Source organism: Cataglyphis hispanica, chromosome 18 (genome assembly GCF_021464435.1).
Source record: "Cataglyphis hispanica isolate Lineage 1 chromosome 18, ULB_Chis1_1.0, whole genome shotgun sequence".
NCBI classification, from domain to species: Eukaryota; Metazoa; Arthropoda; class Insecta; order Hymenoptera; family Formicidae; genus Cataglyphis; species Cataglyphis hispanica.
Genome location: NC_065971.1, coordinates 3625425 through 3645421, shown reverse-complemented (window position 1 = coordinate 3645421; position 19997 = coordinate 3625425). Strand labels below are relative to the sequence as shown.

General features: G+C 39.2%; 2 protein-coding genes across 2 annotated transcripts in view; both read left to right on the top strand.

Moving 5' to 3' along the window:
• Positions 1–19997, top strand: part of LOC126856191 (INO80 complex subunit D) — a 424295-nt gene that overhangs the window by 136946 nt on the left and 267352 nt on the right. The window lies entirely within an intron of this gene.
• Positions 1–19997, top strand: part of LOC126856199 (homeobox protein homothorax) — a 203176-nt gene that overhangs the window by 2164 nt on the left and 181015 nt on the right. The window lies entirely within an intron of this gene.

The window sequence follows — 19997 nt, the reverse complement described above, 5'->3', positions numbered from 1 at the left end:
CGCATTCATCTCCGGCACCCATTAGCCGATGCGCAATAACACAACACACAATCGGCATTTTCCAAATATAAACGCGCGGAGCTTTCTAATAATGGTTACGACCCTCATCGCTTTCTTGTCTACCGGCCGTGAATTATTGTGCGAGAGCTTTTTACAGGCGCGCTTTCTACCGCTTGAGAAGCGCAACGAATCACCGACTTACAAGCGCGTCGCTCATTCGGAATCTGCTTGTTCGGTTCTCTCCCTCTCAGATATGTTGCCTGAGATTAAATATAAAATCAGAAAGATTTTTAATAAACCGAATACTCGAGGATCCCCTAGAGCAATCGTAATCTCGTCTGAGATTAAATTCGAAATTAAGAGAAAGAATGATAATTACGCTGGTGCAATTTTTTCAGTAAATTAGAGATTAGAAATATTTAATAATTTACATTTTTCATTTTTTTACAAATCTCAAGCGTGATCTGAAAGTTCAAAATTGAAAAAAGGCTTAATTTGAAATAATGATGAATATTTTATGCGCAAGCAATGTTAAAATATTTTTCATTCAATGCTTTTTTTAATAACATAAAAGGTATAACTATATATGAAATTTTATATATCGAGCGTAAAAAATAATATTATAATTCCTTGTCATTCCCCTTGCACCAATTAATTGTTGTGTAAGATTTATTCCATTATTATTTCTGCTGTCTGTAGTACCCGTTAAAGAAACGAATGCAAATTGCATTAGGAAGTTTAATTACTTATCGGGAGTGAGTTTCGCACATTAGTGCGAACGAGGAAAGATAAATCCGCGAGGGTACCCTTGCATTAACGTGCATATTTGTCATGCATCGTGCACTCGTGAGTATTTCTGCAACGCCTCGTGGCCTGCAACTTAGTTGCAACCATGATTGCATTGGAAGGCGAACACGTGAAACGAATAAAGTACAGGATGTAGTTTAATAATGCAGCATATATCTGCTTAGTAAGCACTGTACAAATAGATGTCCGCGACACTCGTAATTTGCCGTTCCTAAAAATTACCTAAACAAATTAGTTCCGTTGCTCTTTGAAATTAGAATATTTAACATTCTCGTTTTACTTCTTTTTTAAAAATTATAAAATACCGTTGTACTTGTGCGTTTTAAAGAATTAGTATTATTTATTTCAAGAGAGCACACCTTCCCATTTATTTTCTTTATTAGCATAATAACATTAATTATAATAGCATTTTATGATATTTGCTCATAAATCAAGTTAGATTCACTTATCGCTACTACAAATATTACGATAATTTTTCGTCATCTTTCGCTTCATGGAATTTTTCGAGAATTATTAATCACGTCTTCTTTATCTTTAATGCACGTCCGCTCTCTATGTAAATTATTCCATCATATTCATTATGCGAATTAAAATATTCATGACAAGGTATGCATGAAAGATGCAAGAGAGACATCGATTAAGCATCAAGCGGTCAGAGTCGCGACGTATCGCTCTCCGGATCGCAGCATTGTCGCGGCGCACGAAATCGCGCGGGGAAGTCGGCCGAGGCGAGGAGGAGCACCAGGAGAGTGCGTGCGCTACACGTGCAACTTTGATATAACTCCAGTCGATGAGGAGATCGGTGGAGAGCGGCGACGTGAAGGGGAAAACGTGAGGAAGGGTGGGCGGCGACCGTTTGAAACGGAGGAGTGCCGTAGGGGCCAACGCGAACGAAGTCTGTTGTTGAGTTTGAGCCGGGTTGAGTGAAGCGCGGGCGTCACGACGACATCAGCTGGCGTCGTAGCTGGCCTCCGCCAATCCGTCCCGAAGCGGCCATGTTGGCCGTGTACCTGGGGCGGAGCGCAGAGCGTCCGTTCTCCCCGTCGTCGTCACGCATTTCACGTTCGGGCTCCTCTTGCCTTTTCCTCCTCCACCATCGCTTCCTCCTCTGGCCTCCTCTAGCCTCCTCTGGCCTCCTCTGGCTTTCTCTGGCCTCCTCTGTCCTCCTCTGGCCTTCTCTGGCCTCGCGCGGGACTTCTTCTTCTTCTTCCTCGTTGTCCTCCTTCGTCGCCGTCGCGTTATCGCGCGCTATCCTCTCGCTTCGCTTCTGACTTGGCGTGCACTGGATGCATCAGATTGCAGGTTGCGCCCGAATTGCACCTGCGAACGATGATGTAACGACGTACGCGGCCGGACCGTTTTTGATAACCATGCCAACGGGAATAAATTAAAATTGACACTCTTAATACAATTTCGTATCACAATTTTATTAAGTTTCCTAGCTATCAATTAAAGTCGAAAATTTTTGCTTTATATTATACAATATTAAGAATACGAAAAACATTTGCAGTATATGTTCAGTCATCAAAAAATTATTTCAAATTACAATACATATATGTAATACATATAAAATTATAATTATATATGTCTGTAGGAATAGCTAGAGATAAATATCTCTTTGTTTCAAAATGGATAATTTTTTAGCGAATCGCATTCCGTTCAATAATCGCAAGATGCACTTTCGGGCGGGAACAAACTTCTTTTTCTCGTCTCATCTCTCTCTCTCTCTCTCTCTCTCTCTCTCTCTTTCTCGTTGTACAAGTCGTCTGATTTATGGCGCGCTTACCTCGCCGACGACGGGGTTCCGCGCATAGGAAAACAACGACGAGCACGCGCGCGCACTCGGCATTCGTTTCGTTTTACGATTACGCGAATCGCGTGTAATTGCCGGGTACGACCTGGCCGGCGGCCTTCAACTTCGCTTCTTCGCGGCGCGTCAACTGTCCCATAGATCTTTGCGGCGGCGAAAGAGAGCCGAAGTAATTGCACGGGCTCGATCGCCGCCAAGTGCAATTATAATACTGGCGTGGAGTTATACCCGACTCAAGTCGGCGTCGATTGCACTTCTGGCGATTCATCTGGGAGCCTATTATTTTGCCTCTTACGAATCAATTAGCGCGATAGCAAGCGTATCATTCGTGATACCGCAGGAACAAGCCTGTTTTTGGAGATTGTCCATTCGGTCTGTCGAAGTGACGACTACGTGCAAGAGATCGTTTGAAAAATAATTTCTCGCGACTTATACGGGTCATCAAGCGAAATAAATTTTTCGAGCCTGACGATTACTTATATGATCTCTTCTCACGCGATCCACATAAATTGCGGTCGCGGATGTGATGGCGAAATTGTACATTGAAAACTCTCGTCGCCAATTTTTAACATGCACACTTTCTGTGGAAGCATATGTTGCGCGCGTGATGATACGTAAAATTAATTGTTTATCATTCTTGGGAGAGAATGATTTATCATATTTTGCCTCTCAGTAATCAAAAGCAGATAAGAGGTAAATATATAGAGGTAAATATAAATGTGTCGAAATTAGGTGAGATAAAGTAATAGCCTCGCGTTTTGATAATGATAATCGACTCGTGCATTTAATGACAAACATATTTTTTAAGTCAAATATTTGTTATCATATCGAATTTTATAGAATATAGAAAAACGCGCTTACTTTATTTTTAGAAACGCTTGTAATATAGATATGATATGCAGAAAATTAAATTAATCTTTTGCTTTTTCTCTCGAACAAAGATTATGTCAACAAATCAAAATGAAACATTTGAAAATTCCTTCGTTTTTCTACGAAACATCTGCTGATACGATCCAGTTACTAGTATCCCGTTCTGTTACTACCAAACAATGGTTGATTTGTGCTTTCCCAGGAGAAACAGCGGCGAGATATCAGGCCTCTGTGTACGATTACGGGGCCAGATCCTCGATCGCGATATCGCGCGCGTTGTTAATAAAACTACGCGCGGTTACTGCCGGATTTTTCCGGCAGTGATTTTACTTTGTCAGAGCAATGGATGATGATAGTATCTTTTGCGTACAGCCGCGCTATACGCACCTTTGGCTATGAAACGCGACTCGAACTGCAATAATTTTCTTGAATAGAAGCCTGCACGTTTAATACAGAAGCCCTCCGGGTATAGCAGATTCTTGTTCTCCGTACTATCTTTACTGCGCGCGAAACTCCGTTCGTTATACCGCTCAATAGGATCTTGTTACCGTTTATATAAAAATCATTGAGCAGGCTCCGAGAGAGGAAAACGCCTTGTATCGCGCATCGTTGTGAAAGTGAGTTGAAGCTGAGACTTGCGATTTCAGCGTGATTACAATCGCGATTATGTAAGATCGAGAATGGGAATCGATACTTTTTCGTAGCGAGGCAGCTATTTTTTTTTATTAGATTTCAATGGGACTTGAATATTTAAATTGAAAAATAGATAAGGTAATAAATATTTTAGATGTATTGTTTAGTGAATTTAAATAAAAAATAACATTATTTCGAAATTTAATTGCACAATTAAATGTAAAATTGAATGAAAATATTAATTAAATTTTTCCAAAAAATTAAGAAAGTCCAACTAGAGTTTAATATTGGCCCGATTGCTTTGTTGCCGATCGATCAGCTGATGGATCAGCACTATGCATCTTAATATCTATAATCGCTTCGCACAAATTTTAAATCTATTTACTTCTTTTGAGATGGCCAGTGTATCAGCAGTTAATTCGTTGCGCGAGAAAATATCGAGAGAATCGCGAGGAATAATTAATACGTTGCATGGATCATTCGCGATCGCGTTATTAGTCGGCGGGCCAGGCACGAGCGAGCCGACTGGGTTTATTTTAGCAAAGGGTTTACATCTGAGATGATCGAATCCGTTGGCACGGCTCGATTCGGCCAAACACCGGCGACTCGATGTTTACACCGCGAGTATTTATGGATCACAATCCGCCCACGGAGAGTTCGTTTTCGGAATTCGGTGCAACCCCGCAGCGAGTCGAAAACCCCCTCCGGTTGACCTCCCCTCTGATACACTCGCTCATAAGATCCTAGTTAAAATCAAAGATTCAAGAATATTTCGAAAAATATCACCGATATTAATTTAGAAGAAAATAGAAGCATTTATATATCGATATATATTTCTAAGATTTTTATAAAAAATTTTGTACATAAAATAATAACGAATTCTTTAAATATTTTACTTTTAATATAAAGTCAATTGCATTCGTTGAAGATCCGAGAGTTTTTTAAAGTAGATAAACAAAACAAAGCTATAGATAAACAAGCGAAATATTTACATTGCGCTAAATGTAGCCGCCGATGTGCGATTTCTACATGCCGATCAAAATAAATATTGCGCAAGAGAAATTTTCATGAATTATGAGATTTTGACTGCGTTTCGATACCATAAGTCACCGAAGGTAAAAGCGGCGGGTTTTGACAGAATAACAGAAAAGAGAGAAGTGAGGAAGGGGTAGAGGGAAAAGTCGTTTTCGATTGAAATACCAATTTGCCTGATGGGGAAAAGAGATGAGTTATGTAGAAGCTAATAGTCCGAAGATGAATGCGTTATGGTCTCTATTTCAAGTTATTTGACAGGCATGTGCATGCAATATGCATATATATATATATATATATATATATATATATATATATAAGTTACGTTTTGAATAGGGGGTGAAAGGGGGAGACTGTAACAGTTGCGTTCGCGATCCGGAAAAGCTTCGCTCCCGAAAAAAAAAAAAAAAATGTTTATTTTTACATCGCGGCCTAGGACGGCCGAACAAAATTTCTAACGGCAGAGAAAACAAATCACTCCAAATTCGATCTGTATATTTTGTCGGGTTATACAAATATGCCGATTCGTCCGTCGAAAGCGAATTGTTGAATTATAGAATCTCTCTCCTCGCGGGTATAAATGAATTCAATATTTCAAATTACAGGACCATCACTCGCTAATGTAATTATATGTAATACATCCGAAAATGATACAGTATAAAATATGTTAGTATCAATTTGACTTGATTTCTAGTTATAAAATTATATAAAATATGATAAATATAGATTTATTATTTAGGAATAATAAGATAATCGTTGTGACATTGTTATGTCAAATACGGTGGAAAAAATTGCCCGAGTTCTATTCAAAAATTTGCTGCGCAAAAATATATGATATGTTTAACTAAAATATAGATTGAGATTTTTATGAAACAACAATCTTAGTCCACGAGTACGAAATAGAAGCTGGCAACGCATCTTATGCATTTTTGTAATGTCAAGATATCACGATGGCGATTGCCGCAGTCGCCGCTCTCTCGCTCATCCTAGACGCATTTTTGTATTCCAGTGGTAAAAGGGCTCGCCTTCAACAGTACCGGGGCGCATTCATAAGATCGGCGGATGCATGCGCGAGTACGCGTACAAGTGCCGGTGCGTTTATCGTGCTGCAACGTGCGTCGGGTCGGCCGCGCGCGGCGGGGTTCTCCCGGACGTGTATATATTTATGGGCGAAAAAATATTTTATCGTAATAATACACACGCGGAGATACAGCGTGCCGGTAGGCTCTTCTTTCTCATCTCTTTCTCCCGGGAAGGTACCGGTGCAAATGAGCGCGCGAGAGACTGTGTACTAACATAAAGAAGGCTCTGTTTCCTCCTTTTCTCTCTTACTCCTTTTTCTTTCTCTCTCTCTTTTCTCGTCGTCACGAGACGATACCTTAGCGCGATTACCAGAAAATTATTAGGATATCGATTGAGATCCCTGTGCGCGCGACTCTCCTGGAGATTCATATCTCCCGTCTCTCCTTTTATAACGATGATAGTCATGCCACTGTACGTGGTGTCGGTTACAACGTGAAATCGAGCCCGCGCGACGCGACCACACTAACGAGGCATAAAGCGCGGAGAATGATATTTGCGTCCCCTTTTTTTTGCAACGCGATTATCACGCGAGACGAGCGAAATTAAGAAATTTAAGAGAGGAAGAAGGAAAAGTTACACGACTTAACGATCACGAGAGAGATATTCAATAGATTCATATTTCAAACGTAACTCGATAAAGGAGAAAAGAATGCGCAAAAAATGTCGACGGAATTGTGTCGATTTGAGTCGATTTTAACATGCGTGCAAATTAATCTCGGATTGTTGCGGAAACCGCGATTTTATCACTTTGATTGGCTTCGCGAAATGACGACGATTGGGATGAGGTGGAATTTTCGCGCGCACGCAACTGCAACTGCATAAACGTACAGCTCACACCACTTACAGCGCATTAGTCGAAGCAGGCGAGCAAAATATTCTCGGTTAAGATCGGTAAGTGCTTCGCGGTATCCTCTCCGGTTACGTGGGAGAAACCCTGTTCGCCAAAGTTACGACACCCTCACCGGCGCGCAGTTACAGCTGCGACTTTCCTAATTGCGATAGCGTTGCCTGCACGCTCGCGCGGTATTTGCATAAATGGAAAATATCCGCGTGTCTACGAATCGAACGTTCTCGCGAATCCTGCATATGTATGATGCGCGTTAAAAAGTACGCCATTACTCGTTTCTAGCCGTGATGGCGCGAATGTTTCTTTTTTTTTTTCTTTCGAGCCTCAATGTATCGTCTTTGCTAGATCGTCTGATCATAATGTGTGCGTATATGTATATTGTAAGAATTGTTTCAAGATTAATTATTTTTGAAAAGAATATTAAAGAGTTTTTAATCAATGTTGACAGATTACTTATACATTTTTTAAGCGTAAAGACGGATGACTATGAAATATATGTATACATTTATAATTCCAAGAGGTGTTATATAATATAAATTGTACATAAATGTTTCCTTTGATATTTGATCCGTTCCGTTAGAATCTATATAAAAAAGAAATTTCTTCCAATAGCACTTAAGATATTACGTTCCGTTTTTTTTTTTTTTAATTCTCTATAGTTATGCTACATAGATTAGCAGTAAAATAAAGTATTTAGATTCCATAAAACGAATCATTGGATATTTACGATGATGGTAACGTTTCGTGAGAACGTAACATAATTCATTTTAACGCAGGTTTAAACGCATAAAGAAGGAAAAGGCGTGCGTGCTCGCAATATTCGTCAGGTGCATCTCGTTTGCAAGCGCGCGCTGACAAAAACCTGATATCGCGCGGGCTTTTTATTGCGCTCGGTAAGCTGGTGTATTTTATGTCTTCGAAGCGTCTTTATTATCGTTAATTCCGTCGAACGTATCTCGCTAACGTAATTTAAGATTGTCGTCGGATGCAATAAATGTAAATGAATGCGGAAGAGAACGCACTTGGGAAATACGTATTCGCTTAATTCATTATCTATACTTCTATTCGCTTATAATTTAAAAGAGTCCGTGACTTCTTGATGAAATATCGTGAATGAAGACGTATCGTCCTATCGTTTGAGATCCGATGACACGGCTATCTCGATGGAGCGCGACTATCATTAATCATCATTCGATCGGCGAATTTACGTTGCTTTGACGACGCTATTGGTTTTGCCTACTATCATGCTGTCTACGCCAATGCATCGGGTCAGAAAGAAGCTCAGCGTGGTTTCTCATTTTTTCTCGGAGGAAAGATACGTGAGATATAGATTTTCCATATTTCTATTAATTACTAAAATCCTAGGAACGTCTAGAAATTAAGAATATATAAAGGTAATTCAATTCATTATCGTAATGTGAAGCGTGATATTTATTATCAGTTCGTAATATGTAAAATTAATAGGTGGATAGTTTCGTTAATATAAGTAAAGGAATGTTAGGCTATATCGTAAACAAAATTTTTTTGTGTGAGTTTCTGTTTGAGTAATTGAGTAATTTATTGATAGTTGAAATAATATGCCTCTGAAAAATCCGATAAAGAGATAATCTCTGAATTTTTAGTTTACGAAGATCTGTGTGCGCTTATTTTCTCTAACCACGACACGAATTTCATATCTATTCCACAACGAGTAAAAAGTCAGTGAGCGGTCGCTCTTATACTTCAAGGCGAGTTAAAATCGGGATAATAGGCGGGAAAAAACTCGGCGGAATCGGTTCCGCATTCTACGGAGTAGGTGACGGTCCGTCTCGAAGAATTCGTGAAAATCGAGGAGTCGACCCGCGGAGTCGACAGCGCTGAGCAGGTAACTCTGACAGCAGGTGAAACGCATCTCGTCGCCCACATTTGACGGCTGCGGGTTACCTCCGGACACTTAAACAAAAATCCCGGCTGCTCTATCCTACTCCCCGTCGGTTTCACTCTTCCTTTCTTTCATCAACCCTAGCCATCTCGCGCTGATTTAAAAAGCGTGGCGAAGGATAGCCCACCGCATTTTGCCCGGTATTATTCAGCCCCGCGGGTGATCCCCTTGCTTCTACCTTCGTTTCTGACCTTTCCATCTTCCCATTCTCCCGGCACTTTTCCCGCACTTTTTTTTGTTTCTCTTTTACTTCGTTTTAAACCGTTGCATTGTATTCTTTTATGAAGTCGAGCGGGCGGCTTGTCGCTTTCGCAGAATGTTCTTATAATCTTTAGCTGTTTTGACCGTTGATCTGTTTTTACCGCCAAAAGTTGACGTTTTCATCTATATATGCAAATTATTAATAATTGACAAAACATTTTTTTAATAGTGTGTTTTATATTTTTAAAAGAGTGACAAAATTCCATTTTTATAATAATATTTTACTTACAAATTTTTTATTATTTTTTTGTCTGTGATAATTCAATCGAGAATTGATCTTGAAGAGATAAATTTGTTTTCGACTTAATGTTTATCAAAGCATGAGATACTTTACTTCATCACAGATTTGCCCGAGCAAGATGATAAGACCCTCCACCGCTTTCTTTCAAATAAAATAGAAATTAGATGAGCACATTACTATGCGCTTTCTGGGAAAATCTCTCGTCCGACGCTGTAATTTATGCCCGTTACCGCTATGAGGTCAATTCACAAAAGTATGCAGCGAGGGGGGCAAATTGCGCGTTTACAAAAGGGCGCGCAGCGGTGGGTGCGTTTAAAGCGTTTAGTGCGGTTAACGATGTGCGCCATAATCCAATTTATAATCTGAATTGCAACCCGCCTAATCCCATTATAAAGTCGCATTTTCATGCGTGCCGTGTGTGTCGTGCAAAGGGTACGGGTCCGGTCAGTATGGCAGAAACATTTCGCCGTTGTAAGCCCCGGTAAGCTCGATCCAACTCGTGTTTATACACTCGCCAAGCATCGTTTCGATTCTTTTCTGGATGTCTCCCGCAGCCGTCAACACGTATGTTTCGATTATGCGATATGCTCGTCCACCGTTTCTACTCGAGAAACTTACTCTGCAACATATTAACCGTCATTTAGCCGCTAATCTCAATCGACGGAATTGACGGATTTAGAAGATAAGTGCTTCAAGTAAGACTTTCTAACTTTTTCAATTAATAAACTTTTCAAAACGTTACTGATATTGACATAATGCTGCTATAAATCATGTATATATAATTTCTCTTCTAGAAATCCATTTGAAATATTAATTATCTTTTGTAATCACAAAAAAATATATTAGTGTTTTAATCTCATTTTTTGAATATAATTTTACATATTTCTAAACAGATTTTTTTTCAATTCTTTAAACATTATACTCTTTTTCTTTTATCTTTTTTTTTTCTCTTTCTCTCTCTCTTTCTTTTTTTCTAAAAATATTGCTTTTTAATTTAATATTTATAGTGTTGAGAACCGCAGTGATAAAATGATGTATTGCAACTTCAAAATGTTGCATTAGATTTCCGCCATTTTCGAATTTTGACGAATGTCTCGTATTATCTTCCTTTGCTCGTGCGCGTGCACGTATATCATATCTGTTGTCCGTAGCACTACAATCAATTTCTAGTATTTACAATCGTATATAGGGTCGATTTGAATAGAATGTAAATGCGCCTGAGAGGCAGCGTTATGACACGTTTAATGTTGAAGCTCTCGTTCGCTCAACGTGAAGAATCAATACCGGTTACATTCGATGCGCCGAGAGAGAAAATTCGTCTCCGGGCTATGCATTGCTGTATTGGGAACCCCGTTGCTTAAAAGGGTCGGCAGGAGAACGCTGTCTCGCCATTATTCATTCTCGGTTCTGTTTAAAAATATCGTGTGCGTGAAATATGGATCGAATTGAAAGTCTTCCGTGGCGAAGGATGCGGAAGATGGGACAGAGGAATCTCCAGGACGTGCTTGAAAAAAAATAGATATAAAAAAAGGAGCAGAGTGAAACCAACCCCTCGTGCAACACATGAGTCGCGCCCGGGCCGAGAGGGAGGGTACTCACGACCTGTACGCATGTGACCCGGGGATATTTGGAGACAATTAATCAAAAGATGGCTTATACGAGAGAAGTGCTGTTCTTTCGTGAGAAATACGATGCGGAACCGTTTCTATCTGTCGCGTCTCGTCAACCGGAAGTTTTAATTTCGGCTATTCTTGCGTCGGTTAGCGACATGTCTAAACATACGCGTGAGTAATTCATCAAGTAGCGCAGTTTGCGAAATGAAAAAATTCAATCAGAGTGGGAGAAAATTTTTCTTCACATCGTTCATTAATATTTAATATGTAAATGCAAATGTAGGTGCTTTATATGCACATATCAGCTAGGAATGATGGGCAAGAAATCATACAACTTTTGCGCATAAATCTCGCTCGACTGCATCTATAATGTATTTAATTCGTTAATGAACTTCTTTGCAAATAACATTTATACTTAGCGGCTAAAAATATAACCGGAACAAAATCATAATCCGAGAAATTGCAATCGATTAATTTTCCTGCAGCGTACGTCGTCTATGTCGGAAGTGAATTTTACTTACGAACTCTCTCGGTACGAGAACAAACAACGAAATCAACGATCGCACCGCGTGCGTTTCCCTTGGCTGTTCAAACAGACCGGGATTGCCGGATTGCGCGCTCAACCCCGCGTCATGAATAATCGGGATTCTCTCCATGGTCCCTTCTGCTCTCTTTTTTTTTTCCTCTCCCCGTCCCCCGCCCCGTGTCGGTCGGCGAGGCGACCGACTTTAATCCCGCATGAATATGTAGAGGATCCGAATCGACCTGGACCCCGGCCTTTTCGGCAGTATATATCCCTGGCTCTCTCGGATGGGGCGATAATCATCATCGGACAGTCTCCATATACCGACGATTTGTAATTATCATAAATTCAGCGAAAGTACGCGCCATCTCATTTAATGACGCAAGGAATGTAGATGGACGAGACTTCTCTCGTAAAAACGTCTTCTTGTTACATTCGCATATCATTTGTATCGATACGGCGACATCAATTAACCGGACGATATTTAACATCCGCGAGGATAGTTAGAATTTATAGACTCGAGCGCGCGGTTAATAGAGAGCTTCTCCTCACATAATATCGCTAGACGATATAACGTCGAATGAATAAATATCGGTCAAACAGTTCTCTCGTGTGTACGAACTCGTGTTTGTCGTTAGATAGAGAAGCGAAACGAAAGGGGTGTCGGAAAACGGCCATTCGAGAGCGAAACGTCATAAAAAAATTATACATCATCAACATGAAGTTTTTAAACAGATTTTTCCATTATAAATAATAAGTAATAGATTTACCTGCCTTAGCAAAAAAATCATTATCTTGAAACTTCATTCATTGTTACAACGTGGACATTTTTCTTTTTTTTTTTTCTTTGGGATAATAAAGACAGTTCATAAATAATCTAGAAGCTCGATCTTTGGTGGGATCTTTTTGTCGTCTCCTTTTGTTGACCGGTAAAATTGTTCACAATGTTTTGAAAGATATCAATGTTTATATCTAAACAACAGTATATGAGAAATAAACATGGATTCCTTCTCATTTGTGACTACTTAAGAATTTTTCTATTTGTTTGTTTATAAAATGAATGTCATACCTTTTAAAATCATCTATATATTTTAAAGCTTGTGATTTATGGTCATATTACAAAAATCTGTGTCATTAATAGCGCTTCGGTGTCCATGTTACATACTTCTGTTACATCAATAATATCGGTATTCAATGGTTTTTTTTTTAACAGTATTAAATGTGTATACGCGAATTCAGGCCATCAAACGTATTGACGGCCTCGATTGCGCGAGGCTACTCTCGTTCGACACGCGTACACAAAGTGGTAGGTGGGATCAATACTGGAATATCTGTCAATTAATCTTAAAAAAGTCGATTGAAAATTCGCTGCTGTATCATCGCTTCGGATCTTTTCAATTTCCGAGTTGAGCCGAGCCCGCCTTATTAGATTCATTGATTTATTCGATCGACTAGCACGGAGAAATGAAAAAGCGGAATTATTGAAGGAGTGAGGGAAATAGAAATATTCGTTTCAACTGTCATTCTGCCGTTTTAATTATGCGCTTCTGCCACTCTATCAGTCCGCGACTGGAGTCTCTTTCTAACTACTTTCTGCTATAATAACAGAAACGATCTCGAAAAAAGTTAGTTGACGAATGTATTGTAGTCAATAATTGTTGTCGGATAACAATTTAGTTTAGTGAGAATTGGCGAAGAGAGAATACGGGAAGAGAAAAAAAAACATAGTATTTATGAACTCAGTGACGGAAGCCTTGAGGTTTTTAACTTTTAGAATGCTGCCTTTCAAATTTTACGACTTTTGAGACTATGGACATGCCAAACCGAAGATGTGGGGTTGTTGGCACGACAAAACGATCCGGTGCGATCGGTGGAATAAGAGAGGAAAACAAGAGTGAGACAGAAAGAGAGAAGATGAGAAAAGAAAGAGAGAGAGAGAGAGAGAGAAAAGAGAGAAAGTAGACGGCATGTGTAGTCGAAGCAATTAAGTTTTATTGCACTAGCTAGCGGTAAACGAGATACCTTAGGTACCTTTTATCGAACTGTCGGTTTTACAATGTTTGTATACACGATTTGTCACAAAGTCATTGCGGAGCCATAAATTATCACGTCTCCTGGCCATCCCAATGCAACGGTTATGCTCCAAGGATAGCACCGAAACCGGAGAAAGTGGATTTTCAATATCTTGTTTAGCAATTGTCGACACGCAAACAATAGTTAACATTTTCTTTCAGCGTTGAAAATAAAATTCAACGATTTATTAGACATTATAATTATGGTTATGGGCGATACGCACAAATAAATAATACGCAGTATACATTATAGTGTAGATTATTCTGATATATTAACACGTTTATCATATCATATATTTTGAATTGATTCTCTAAATGTATCATATATTTTAAAGAGACTTATTTTTTTATTATATTTACTAAAATAATGTCATTTGAATTGTAATTTTAACATTTGCAATTGTATATATTTATTGTATACATTTAAATGTTGATTATAATATTGTACTAAAAGCAAAAGAGAGAGAGAGAGAGAGAGAGAGAGAGACGACGTATAAAATAATAGAGAATATAAATGCGAGATTTTATAAAATTATACAGTAGTCATTCACCGCAACTAATTTTGAAACAACAAAAAAATTATGCTAGCAAAGATCACTGACACTAAGAGCTTTTAGTTCTGCATTCTTTTGTTTGCTCTTCTTTTCTCCCTAGCACTTCATAGAATTCCAGAGAAGCCAAGAAAAATGCGCAGATTTCATTTCTGGCGAACAAGGGAGACAGATCGAGAGAGATGGGAAGAAAAGGGAAAAAAGGACAAGCATGAGAGAAGGAATGGAAACGAAATTTAGGGAGGACGAAGCCGAACAGGACGATGAGGGATAAAGAGGGGGGACGACAGGGGAGGGAGGGATTACGGGAGGATAGCCGTATAGGCATGGAAACACGGTATGCCATGGGCATGGGATCGCACGCATGCGTCTCGTCCGGCCCAGCGGGTGGTAATGTGTCCTTCTTTTTTCCCTTCGTCTCTCTCTCTCTCTCTCTCTCTCTTTTCTCCTGTTCTCTCCCTGTTCTGACCGATCTCTCCTTTCTCGCTGCTCTCTGCCGCTCTTCATCCTTCGGTTCGGTACCAGTCAGTAAACTTTTCGTTTTGCCTACGTTCCCCTCTCTCTTCCATTTCCCCTCCATCACTCTCTTCCTTCGCCGCGTTTCAGCCCCGAATTTCGGCGTCTCCTTTAAATAATTGTCCGCTACGCGAGAAGAGCTGAAGGGGGGTACGCGTCCGAGAATCCGATAGAGCCGAGAGATCGAGAGATGCATCGCCACCGTGGTGGATCCACTTCCTTCTACGAATACATCGACCACTTTGTTGCTTCTCTTCAACATTGACCACGTTATCAACCACGGTCGATGCTGAAATCGTATTAGCAGATGACGCACCGAGTTAATTCTATTCAGTTATACCATTTAAAAAATGTATACGAAAATTTAATTTGAGATACTTAATATTATCAATATTTAATGTTAAAAATTTAAAAGATGTGAGAAATAATAATAATGTATTTTTCATCTAATTTTCTTTGTAAAAAGAATGAGAGAGATTTCAAGTTATATTCTATATACATGTTATTATCGCAAATGATAACGTTAGCAATCCACGTTGAAATTGGCTTATTAATTCTAAAGCGTTTTCTTGGAGTGTGTATTTCTCTCTAATTAAGTTCGATCGCGCGATCTCACGGCTCGGAATTATTATCTCGATCTTATCGCATGCGAGACGCGTCGCGAATCAAGTCGATGCGCCATTTGCGCTCGTTGATCGAGCGGGTAAATTACACCTTCCAACGATGCATGGATTCTCTATAGCTCGTTGGTCACGCAGTAAGAAGTACAAATTACGTGAGCGCCCAAGGTACAGAATGATATACTGAAATCATTTAAAGAGAATTATCGAGATACCTGAAAAACTGAACAAGTTATGCAATGAATTATATAATTCGTTATTATTAGCGCTCCCATATCAGCTCCGATATTTCTTAAAATATGTATACCTCGCACATCACAGATATCTTTAGATATCTTTTAGACAGGATTTTCAATTATTTCTGCTATGTTTTTAAAGTAAAAAGCAATATAACAGGTTCGATTTTTGAAGAAAGAGTTCACTTAATTATACAAATATAAAATATAATACACGCTTCACATCGGAACGGAGCATCAAAGATATTCGTATTTATCATCATTTCGATACCAAACTTCCCCCGATTATTCAAATTTCCGTTTCGAGCGATGAATCCAGCCGAAGCGGATCGTGGATCGACGATGCGATATACAGCGTGTCGCATTAAGCGCCAAAGACGCGCGGGGAGAGGGGAGGAGGGAACGAATCGGGAGATCGTAGAAGAATGGCGAGAGAGAGGTTCGAGATCCCGCGTGAGGTTGACAAAAGGACGAAAGCGCGACTAGAGGTAGAAGCGCCGCACCGAGAGAGAGAGAGAGAGAGAGAGAGAGAGAGATGAGGACAAACATAATTCAGAATTATCCCGCGTGGCGGTCCCGTCTCTCACATATTTCACTCTCGAAAGGGGTTTTTGTCCACCAAGGGGGTGGAGAAGGTCGAGGTAGTCCCGTGCATCGCGCACGCCACGCCGCGTGTTCCTTTTCCACGCGCTTTTCAAATACGCCAGCAACCTTCTATGCTTGTTTACTGAACGCGGATAGGATGATAGCATTTTGTACTGGCATACTCGCATGAGTTACCGTGATGAGTGGACATGGAACCGTAATGCAGGATTCGTAAATTTAAGCAGGTGCCGCCCACACCTGCGTCGTCCTACAGATTCTCTCTTATCCTCGCCGCGATAAAAAAAGAATAAGGTTTTCAATGGAGCTTTAACGTCTAACGTTAGTACTCTCTCTTGCTCAATTCACGAATATACAATATTTTATTGTATTATAAGATATCCATTGAAATTGTAATTAACAAATTATATGCTGCTATTATTACTTTTTATTTAAGACCATTTCAAATAATTTATTCAAAATAAGCATTAATTTTATTTATACTGTCAGCTCGATTGCATGTAAACTAGAAATGAAAAGTAAATGTGAATAAATTTAAGTTGACATCGGATTTCGAAACGCCATGAATAATTCGCACGCGCTAATATTCCGCGACGATATAGTTCTGTATTCGGCAACATATATATATTTTTGTCGTGCAAGAATCTCTTAATGTTTCCTTGCCACACCCGTATCATATATTTCACGAATAAATAAATTCCATTTTCTTGTTCGCGATATGGTGCGGTAGGCGTAACCTGCATCCAAAATGCGACGGGCCACACCAATGTTTGCAGGCATATGTAGAGGGTACATTATGCAACTATATTTCCGTAGCGAGACTCTTGATGATATTTTCTCAATTGCATGATAAGACTTCGACGTATCGCGCCACGCCCACGCGCAGCTCCTCTCCCCGTATAATAGCCTCGTTCTTGGAAACGCGGTTAACATAAATCGCGCTTAATATAAATTAAGTTAGGAAATTTTGCCATTTCGCAAACAATAATAATTTTCAAAAAGCTCTTTAATTTATCCTATATTTTATTCATATTTAAAATTACCTCGATTCTCTCTCTCTCTCCCGCTTTAATTAAATTTATTATGTGTAGACATCTATCTTTTTATTTATCGACTTAATTATTCGCGAAGTTTATCCTAAAATTTTTACACAATTTTCTCGCAGGAAACTAGGCATCCTTTTCATTCTATTAATATCATACATGTGACTTGCAACGCCTTTCCCATTACGCGTCTCTGTCATCCGGTTTAATAATACTTTCCCAGAGATTCATGTCTCGCGAGTAGACGACAAAACTAGAGTCGAGTTCGGGTCGAAGTACAACTGAAACATCTCGTGAACACTTTCCGCATTGCTGCGCCAAGGCCGGCGCGTTTAAATACGGCAGCCGGCGTGAGCCGCGCGACAGCTTTACCGCTCGCTGTAAAACAAACTGTAATCTCCTGGCGCTACCGTGGTGGCACTATCTTGCTCCGTTTGTTTGCGCTTGCCAGGGGAGAACGCCTCCCGACGACGTCTGTACAGCGAGAACCATTAATGATCCCTGTTGCTCACCGACTTTAACGTGTTGCATGGAAGAAAACGCGAGACGCGCTATGCAAACTGCAACCACATGGATCATTAATGGCTCCCCACTTACGCTATCTTATTACAGTTACTTATCACGAATCTTTTCTGATTAAGGCGTGCTATGTTTGTGTAACTCAATATTTATAAAAAATTTTCCGCAGTTTTAAAATACATCTGCATCTTTAAATTATGTTTGTATATTTAGCATGAGCAATTTTCTTTGTCTCTGTTGTATATTTTGTATCATTTAAATTTTTTTATTAATTTTTTAGTTAATTATATTTTCATATACTTTGTATAGTTTAAATTAAATTAGATCTTTTCCACCTGCTTGTTCTTAATGTTTTCGAGCATCACAAATACACGATGCGTAACCGTGCGTAATTTCATGGCGACAGACGCGAACGGAGCAATCGGACCGAAACTGGTTTGCGAAACGCTTGGCTGCTGCCTGATCATGCGGAGATCTGTATATTAATTAGAGGATAATTTAGGATAATGCGTCGAAAGATGTATGCTGCGGGGTTTTTTTTGTAGCGCGTGTTTTGTGGTAATTTTTGATAGCAAATCTGTAGTGCGGAAATTATGGGAATAGTAATGATCTTTGACATCTTGCTTTATGATACTCTCGTAGAATCGTATGATTGAAAATGCTTGATATGCGATTTATACATATAATGTCCCATAATATCGCGTAATATAACAGTTAAAGACTGAACTTCTTTGTGATTAATTTTCTTTATAGATAGATTTATTACATACTTTTTTTATAAGATTATATATTTTTTATGTTTAATTTTATTAATTTTAATTTAGGACAGAATCAATAATATTAATACTAACTATTGTTCATTTTTGAAGATAGTAGTGTCCTTTTTTTCTCTTTTTCTTACTTTTTTTTATTATTAATATTATTATATAATATTATTAATTTATTATTTTTGCCAAATTTGCAATACGATCACAAACATTACAATAATTGATAAATTAAATTGCAAAAGGGAAATAGAATGTAGTTCTTTTCTTTTTTATCAATATGGAACTAATAATTAATATTAATATAATTAGAATTGTTGAATCAGACAATCAACATTAGCAATATCAAGTTGCGAATATCGTTTCACGGAATCTTTTTAGAAATGTACGTATTTGTAAAAGACTCAGAGAAAAAGAGAGAACAGAAGCACATGGAAAGCCAGTTGCACGACCGAAGGGAAACAGCCATGTCTCGCCTGTTCAGACTCGTACTTAATGACCTTTTGCGCGTCTCGGTGAAGAATGTGCGGCTTCTCGACTGCAGGAACATCGAGCGATACGTAGGAATGGCAATTCGCCGGTTTATGTAGATGGGCATACGCGAGTCCTGGTATCAACCGTGGGCTTTCTATAGTGAGGAGATTCTGCCGTCTCGTTCGGGTCCTACATTGCACCGGCTACCAAGATGCTTATGCAGATAAGTGTGTGTGTGTGTGTAGACTACGATGGTCCACTAATCCTGCCGTGAATCTCGAAATTAAGGGACAGGAATTCGTGGATAGGCACAATTAACTGATAGAGGACTATATACATATGTAACACAACACTGTAGATGTAATACGTATACAAAACATGTTATATCTAAAAAAAAAATAGAAAAGTAAATAGAAAATAATCTCAATTTCGTATAGAAATTATATTTGTCTTAATATAAGAAATATTATTCGAAGACACAATGTGTAGCACGTGTACTACACTTTAACAGCAACATTGTGTGTGTGCATATTATTCCTAAAATATATTTCATAATTACATAATTTTTGCTTTGATATTGAAACAAAGATTACATTTGCACACACACACACACACACTCTCTCTCTCTCTCTCTCTATCTATCTATCTTCACATCTATAGCGTCAGTCCACGCGCTCGTCGACCGAGTCGTTAAGTGATTCGGCTAATTGCGTCGTACCCGTGACTCGGTCCCTCGCCTTTAATCACCCTAATCGTCGTCCGCTAATTATTCGCGGCGCGATTAAAGAGGCTAACGTGGGGTCGACCGGAATACCGATTCGCCCTCGCGATTTCCCGCCAAGGTAACACGCCAGGACGTAGATTTCTTTACTTCCATAGTATTTATTTCGCTTTTACATACATATATGTTATTATATACACGAAGAAAGAGACGGTTGATAGTGGATCGAAGTCTTTC